Consider the following 7,772-nt stretch of genomic DNA (forward strand, 5'->3'; position numbering starts at 1 on the left):
AAAATTATTTTTAACCCCAAACCTGTGGTAAAATTATCTTTTTAACCCTTATAGTGTATATACGCTGCGTATTGACCTATACTCAGCATATATAAAGGTCTGAAAATGTCATTTATACCCTTGTATTGAGGCTATACGAAGCCAAATACAAGGGTAGTTGTGTCATTTTTGTCTTATATGCTGCGTAGTGATCTATAAGGAGCGTATATAAAGCTCCATTTTTGTATTTTTTTTGTGTATTCCTTTGTTTATTTATAAAAAAGGAAAATAACACCCGATACGATAATATACGATACGATATAACACCCGTATAGGCCTATAGGTGTGGTTTAGGTCCCGTATTGACCTCGTATAAGCCTATAAGTGTGATATCGTATCGTATAGGTGTAGTATAGGTCACGTATTGACCTCGTATAAGACTATAAGTGTGATATCGTATCGTATAGCATAGTATATGTCCCGTATTGACCTCGTATAAGACTATAAGTGTGATATCGTATCGTATCGTATAGCATAGTATATGTCCCGTATTGACCTCGTATAAGCCTATAAGTGTGATATCGTATCGTATAGCGTAGTATATGTCCAGTATAGGCCTATAACTGTGATATCGTATCGTATAGGTGTAGTATAGGTCACGTATTTACCTCGTATAAGCCTATAAGTGTGATATCGTATCGTATAGCATAGTATATGTCCCGTATTGACCTCGTATAAGCCTATAAGTGTGATATCGTATCGTATAGCGTCGTATAGGTCATTTATTGACCTCGTATAAGCCTATAAGTGTGATATCGTATCGTATAGGTGTAGTATTAGTCACGTATTGACCTCGTATAAGCCTATAAGTGTGATATCGTATTGTATAACGTAGTATAGGTCACGTATTGACCTCGTATAAGCCTATAAGTGTGATATCGTATCGTATATCGTCGTATAGGCCTCTATACGAGACTTATATGCTATACACTATACGATACGATTTGATGCAATACGATACGATACGATGTAATACGATAAGATAATTTAATTTAAACGATAACAATATAATATATTTTTATTATTTACGAATAATATTGTTTTTTTATAAATAATTTTCTTTTTTTATAAATAAACATAGGAATACGATAATTTAATTTAAACAATAACAAAACAATAAATTTGTATTATTTACCAATAATATTGTTTTTTTATAAAAAAATTTCTTTTTTAATTTTTATAATTCATAATATTTATATCATTTTTTATTTTTATAATTTATATTTGTATTATTTACCAATAATATTGTTTTTTATAAATAATTTTCTTTTTATTTTGTAAATAAACAAAGGAATACACAATAAAAAAAATATAAAAATGGAACTTTATCTACGCTCCTTAGAGGTCCCTACGCAGCGTATGAGACCAAAATGACACAACTACCCTTGTATTTGGCTTCGTATAGCCTCAACACAAGGGTATAAACCTTTATATATGCTGCGTATAGGTCTATACTCAGCGTATATAAAGGGTGGTAAAATTATTTTTAATCCCAAACCTATGGTAAAATTATCTTTTTAACCCTTATAGTATATATACGCTGCGTATTGACCTATACTCAGCGTATATAAAGGTCTGAAAATGTCATTTATACCCTTGTATTTAGGCTATACGAAGCCAAATACAAGGGTAGTTGTGTCATTTTTGTCTTATATGCTGCGTAGTGATCTATAAGGAGCGTATATAAAGCTCTATTTTTGTATTTTTTTTGTGTATTCCTTTGTTTATTTATAAAAAAAGGAAAATAACACCCGATACGATAATATACGATACGATATAACACCCGTATAGGCCTATAGGTGTGATTTAGGTCTCGTATTGACCTCGTATAAGCCTATAAGTGTGATATCGTGTCGTATAGGTGTAGTATAGGTCACGTATTGACCTCGTATAAGACTATAAGTGTGATATCGTATCGTATCGTATAGCATAGTATATGTCCCGTACTGACCTCGTATAAGCCTATAAGTGTGATATCGTATCGTATAGCGTAGTATATATCCCGTATAGGCCTATAAGTGTGATATCGTATCGTATAGGTGTAAAATAGGTCACGTATTGACCTCGTATAAGCCTATAAGTGTGATATCGTATCGTATAGCATAGTATATGTCCCGTATTGACTTCCTATAAGCCTATAAGTGTGATATCGTATCGTATAGCGTCGTATAGGTCACGTATTGACCTCGTGTAAGCCTATAAGTGTGATATCGTATCGTATAGGTGTAGTATAGGTCACGTATTGACCTCGTATAAGCCTATAAGTGTGATATCGTATCGTATAGCGTCGTATAGGCCTCTATACGAGACTTATATACTATACACTATACGATACAATTTGATGCAATACGATACGATATGATGCAATACGATAAGATAATTTAATTTAAACGATAACAATATAATATATTTGTATTATTTACGAATAATATTGTTTTTTTATAAATAAACAAAGGAATATGATAATTTAATTTAAACGATAACAAAACAATATATTTGTATTATTTACCAATAATATTGTTTTTTTATAAATAATTTTCTTTTTTAATTTTTATAATTCATAATATTTATATTATTTTTTATTTTTATAATTTATATTTGTATTATTTACCAATAATATTGTTTTTTTATAAATAATTTTCTTTTTTTTATAAATAAACAAAGGAATACACAATAAAAAAATACAAAAATGAAGCTTTATATACGCTACTTAGAGGTCCCTACGCAGCGTATGAGACCAAAATGACACAACTACCCTTGTATTTGGCTTCGTATAACCTCAACACAAGGGTATAAAAGACATTTTCAGACCTTTATATACGCTGCTTAGAGGTCAATACGCAGCGTATTTAAACTTTGTGAAAAAATGATCCCTCAAACCTACCAAAATGACCAAAAAAAATCTAATTGTTTATATACGTTGCGTATAGACTTATACGCAGCGTATATGACCCTTGTTTTCTGTGCAATGATGTAACACCCCGAAAACAGATCTGGAAATTAAACTACGTTAGTACTAAAAGACGGGTAAATTGTCGTTGGGGGTAAAGTAACCTGGTGAATATTATGATTTTTAAATAAATAAGCCTAAGATTAAATAAAAGCTGAACGAAAGCTTGTGGGAAAGTAAAGTTTATCAAAACCCAAGTCAACGGGACTCAAAATAAACTAAGTCGTAGATTTCCCGAACTCACTAATTTAACTATGAATGTTTAACCTAGTTAATAAGTGGGAATATTGTTAGAAATAAGTAGGTTGTGTCCTACTTAATAACTAACCAAACAAGAGGGGCCAGATTCGGATAAATGGAAAGTTTAATTATAAAATAAAATAAAAAATACAAAACACACACACAAGGTGTGTTCTGTACGTCGACCAGAAGGTTCTCCAAGAACCAAAACCCTAGTTTCACAAAATCAACCAAATTGAAGGCCAAATCGGGCTCGAATCAAAGGCATGAATACATACAAATGATCACCAAGTCAAGGGGATCAAGAGGTATGTAAAATTGTGTTGTTACATGAAGTTGTAAAAATTGAATGAACATCACTATATGCGATTTTGGTGTAAATCGTAGAAATTAGAACTGAATTAGTGATGTATACATGTTTAGTAACAAAACCCTAAGTGAAATCATGCATAACATGATAGGAATTGAATGATTGAATGAATTCTCACACTAGGCTAAGTGGGTATTAGTCATAAGATGGATTTGATGATATGATTATGATTAGAATCATCATGCATGTTAAGTAATCATGAAATACTTAAACAATTTGCAAGTTTGAGTATTTGATTATAAGTGATAGTGGTTGAATTTTGATGTTAATCTTGGTAAAAATGACTAGTTATGAACTAGTTAGCAAATGTGTAGAATTATGCCCATTAGGTGTTTGTTAAAATGCCTAAATGAGAAGTAAAGTGCTGAAATTCAAGTGAAATGCGTAATTGGCAAGCTTGACTAATTACATGAGATATGGGATAAAACGGGTTCTAATCATAATGTTGATTTGCCTTAATCGTGCATATTATATGAATAACGGTAGTTAACTTTTAGAAAGTTAAACTAACCAATAATGAAGTCGAATGGTAGATTCGACATAAAAATTTGTAAGATGGAATAGTCGTAGCTAATAATGACTAAACTAACCGTCTTACGAATTATGATGATAGTTTGACTCTTGACAAGCTAGATGAAGGCTTGGGAGGAAGCGGGTCAAATGGAGCAAGTACGAAAAGAAAACGTTGCTTGGATGCAAGGTAAGTATAGCTTACACTAGTCATATATTTTAGAATGTTCTTTTGTCGTATGAATTACGAATAAGACAAATGGAAATTTGAGACATGGTGTTCCGGCGTGTAGTTATACGGAACAAGATAACCAATAAGGGTGAAATTATAATTTGGTCACTTGTTGACAATAATTGTTGGTTTTGAAAGATACGTATTTCGTAAGCCTTAATAGGCCAAAAAGTATTAAGAGGGGATTTATAATTAAAACGACCGTACGGTGTACACCGGAGCGAGTCGTGTAGACGGTAGACGAGATGGCAATAAGCTTCATCTCGCCAATATAATCGGTCATTTAGACCAAACAGATCAAAAAGTGAAAATTATCACTTTTTGACAATATCGACTTATGCTTTGTTGAGTTGTATAATTACAGAAATAATTATCGAGTGGATATTTACATCGCTATTACTTAGCGGCTATTGAGGCAAGGTATTAAATGGGTCAATATAATGATCCGAGCCAGGTACGCATAATAGGATAACTCTCATTTAAACGTAAGGTTTAATGAGAGTTAATCGAAGTCTAAAATAGATTTTTGGTTACTTAAATAGGTAAACCGAATGTTACAAACGATGGTCATTACGTTTGAAAGGCCTATTGACCTTTCAAATAAAATCATAGTTGAAAAGGGGGCTTATGGGTCAAATATGTTACAGTAATCTCTTATCGTTAATGAAGGGCCAAGATGGACCAAAACGCCCTTACAAGTTAAACTTAGCAAACAACCCTTAAAGGTTGCTTGGAAACGAGTTTTATGATTAGTTAGATACTTAGAATAAGTATAGAAGCTGAAAGAAGTAATACATTAGTCAAATGGCACTATTTGAGTTTTGCCGTAAAATAATGATTCGATAGGTAAAACTTTGGTTTTCATAGATCACCACATTATATCCACCATAAATACAGTTGTGGTGTGAGATTATAGCATAAGAAATGTGGTGAAGGAATGCTAGAAGCAATAGAAGTGATTTTAGGCTCGAAAGTGCTTAAATACCGTAACAGGTCAAAACAATCCTTGAAGTATAAACGGGTTTAAGATCATACCTAAACTTGTGAATTAAACCTAATATGATAGACAATATTGAAATTATAAGGTTCATGTGAAATCGGGATCAAACAATCATGTTGTTTGATAAAATCACGAACGGGTCAAAATTCGGTAAAAAGGGGTAATAAGCCGAAGACTTGAAAGTCTTAAATTTTGTTAATCCGGATGTTGGATTTTAACTCCACATGATGGGGGTTCAAATTAGAATCACATGGGAAGAAACGGTGGGTCAAACGGATAAGCGTATTGAAAGATACGAAAGTTTTCGTGTCAAATAACGGCAAAATGGAAAGGTGGAATGCAGGGGCCACCGTAACTTACGGTGCCACCGTAAGTTACGGTGGAGCTAAAACCTTTACGGTAGAACACCCCTGATTTACGGTGGGGGAATTTGATATTCAGGGGCCACCGTAACTTACGGTGACCACCGTAAGTTACGGCGGAGGCCAGAATTCAATTGTTTGTTTGTGGATCAAGATAACAATGTTGCATTTTTCCTAATTTCCTTATTACATTGGTTATTTAATTATCAAAACTGACTTTTAAGTTGGTTTTGATCACAGGTGAATGTCGTTAGTCCGGATGAAGATCAAGCATCGAGCAAGAACCGAACACACGTTAAACGAAGCTTCCGCAATGTTGTTTCGTTGTTATTCTATAACGGCGAATTAAAGTCACATTATGTTGTATCACTTTAAATTGTAAACGTTTTTAGCAAGCCCGTATTTTCAGTATAATTGTAATTATATTTACATGGTTTTGAGATTTAATTATACGATAAACGTTAGATAATAACAAGGGTGTTACAAGTTGGTAATCAGAGCTCATGGTTAAAGAGTAAGGTGTGTCCGGTTTGAGGCTTGATTGCAAATCCGGTAAGTACATGTATGTTAATAGCTTAGCATGCTAAAGTGTTATAAACAACACATAGGGCTGTCGTGTGATACACGTTACCCCAATTAAAATGATTAATATGGTTGACGAAAATACGCGCGTTGACGCGTATAGTAGAAAAAGCCTTGTATTATAATACGGGTGATTATTGAAGTTGATATTATTAACTTTTGTAAATGTTTCAGTTGAAGGACACTCGTATCTAAAGATAGCGGGAGTCTAACAAATTGCGGACTTGACGGAGGCTCGGTGCAAAGTACGACAAGTAGAACATGCTCACCAAGGACCTAAATCGCGTAACGATCGCGAACAAGGCTAATGGCAAGAGAAGCCTGTCAGGGCAAGCATTACCAGGTGCACACTTTAAATTTAATTGCACAAATAGTAATATGCAACAAATACGTAGAGATTGAAATTTGCGTATATAGATTGAAAACTTGGAAAAACCCGAATAGAAAACCTATCCGGGATATTGTTTCCAAGAGAAACAAATAGAGGCATTACTTACATGGGGTGTAATGTGAAAATTTTAAAAAAGGTCATGTATACCAGGTGTTGAGTGCTTACTCTGGCCAAGTAAGTGGTGAGCACGTGGTACCATGAACTTTTTATGATGGACACGTTTACACCCGATGTAGTAAGGACGGGGTGAGTGGGACAAATTAAAAAGTACCCAAATGAATCAGATAAGCAAAATATTTGATCATAATGTAAACGCACAGCCGAGTGACGGAAGCGTATTATATTAGTATAATGAGCCCGAGAGAAGGGACAAAGAAACATGTAAAATGATGTAGACATGTATTGGGAGGGGGTGTACTTACACTCGAACCCATGTAAACAAGGAAACATGTAAAATGATGTAGACATGTATTAAGAGGGGGTGTACTTACACTCGAACCCGAAGAATATAAACATGTAAACAAGGAAACATGTAAAATGATGTAGACATGTATTGGGAGGGGGTGTACTTACACTCGAACCCGAAGAATATAAACATGTAGACATGGAAACATGTAAAATGATGAAGATATGCACTGGGAGGGGGTGTACTTACACTCGAACCCAGAAAATGCGAATATGTCTCTAAATGGGTCGTTTTTTTGTAAAACGCCAAACTCGAGGACAAAATCGGAATATAAAGATGAAGCGAGATCTTAATGCATACCGGGAGGGTTGCAATAATAACAACTTCGGTAAAACACCCAGTTGATGAGTAGGAATTAAACACATGCGTAGACCGAGAAACGGGAACTCGGATGGAAAGTTAAAGGACTCGGGTTTTAGGGTCATAACTAAAAGATGACAAGATAATGTAAATAGAGTTGTGAATAAATTATGTTCAACTATTTTAAAGTTGAACGGGTTGAATATAATATCATGCCGGACGGCATGAGTAAACACAAGCGGGACAATAGTAACATTAAAAGCAAAAGAATAATGAGCCCGGTAATGGGACATAATCAAATACGAATGTATGTAAACTGGATAATGGTGA

At 33.9% G+C, this 7,772-nt stretch overlaps 1 long non-coding RNA gene across 1 annotated transcript; it reads left to right on the forward strand.

Moving 5' to 3' along the window:
* Positions 1–3,400: 3,400 nt before the first annotated feature.
* LOC110934411 lies at positions 3,401–4,299 on the forward strand. The gene is made up of 2 exons (XR_002588313.2): positions 3,401–3,537; positions 4,213–4,299. It is a non-coding gene; the product is annotated as an uncharacterized LOC110934411 (long non-coding RNA).
* Positions 4,300–7,772: the final 3,473 nt, after the last annotated feature.

This window comes from Helianthus annuus, chromosome 4 (genome assembly GCF_002127325.2).
Source record: "Helianthus annuus cultivar XRQ/B chromosome 4, HanXRQr2.0-SUNRISE, whole genome shotgun sequence".
Taxonomy (NCBI): Eukaryota; Viridiplantae; Streptophyta; class Magnoliopsida; order Asterales; family Asteraceae; genus Helianthus; species Helianthus annuus.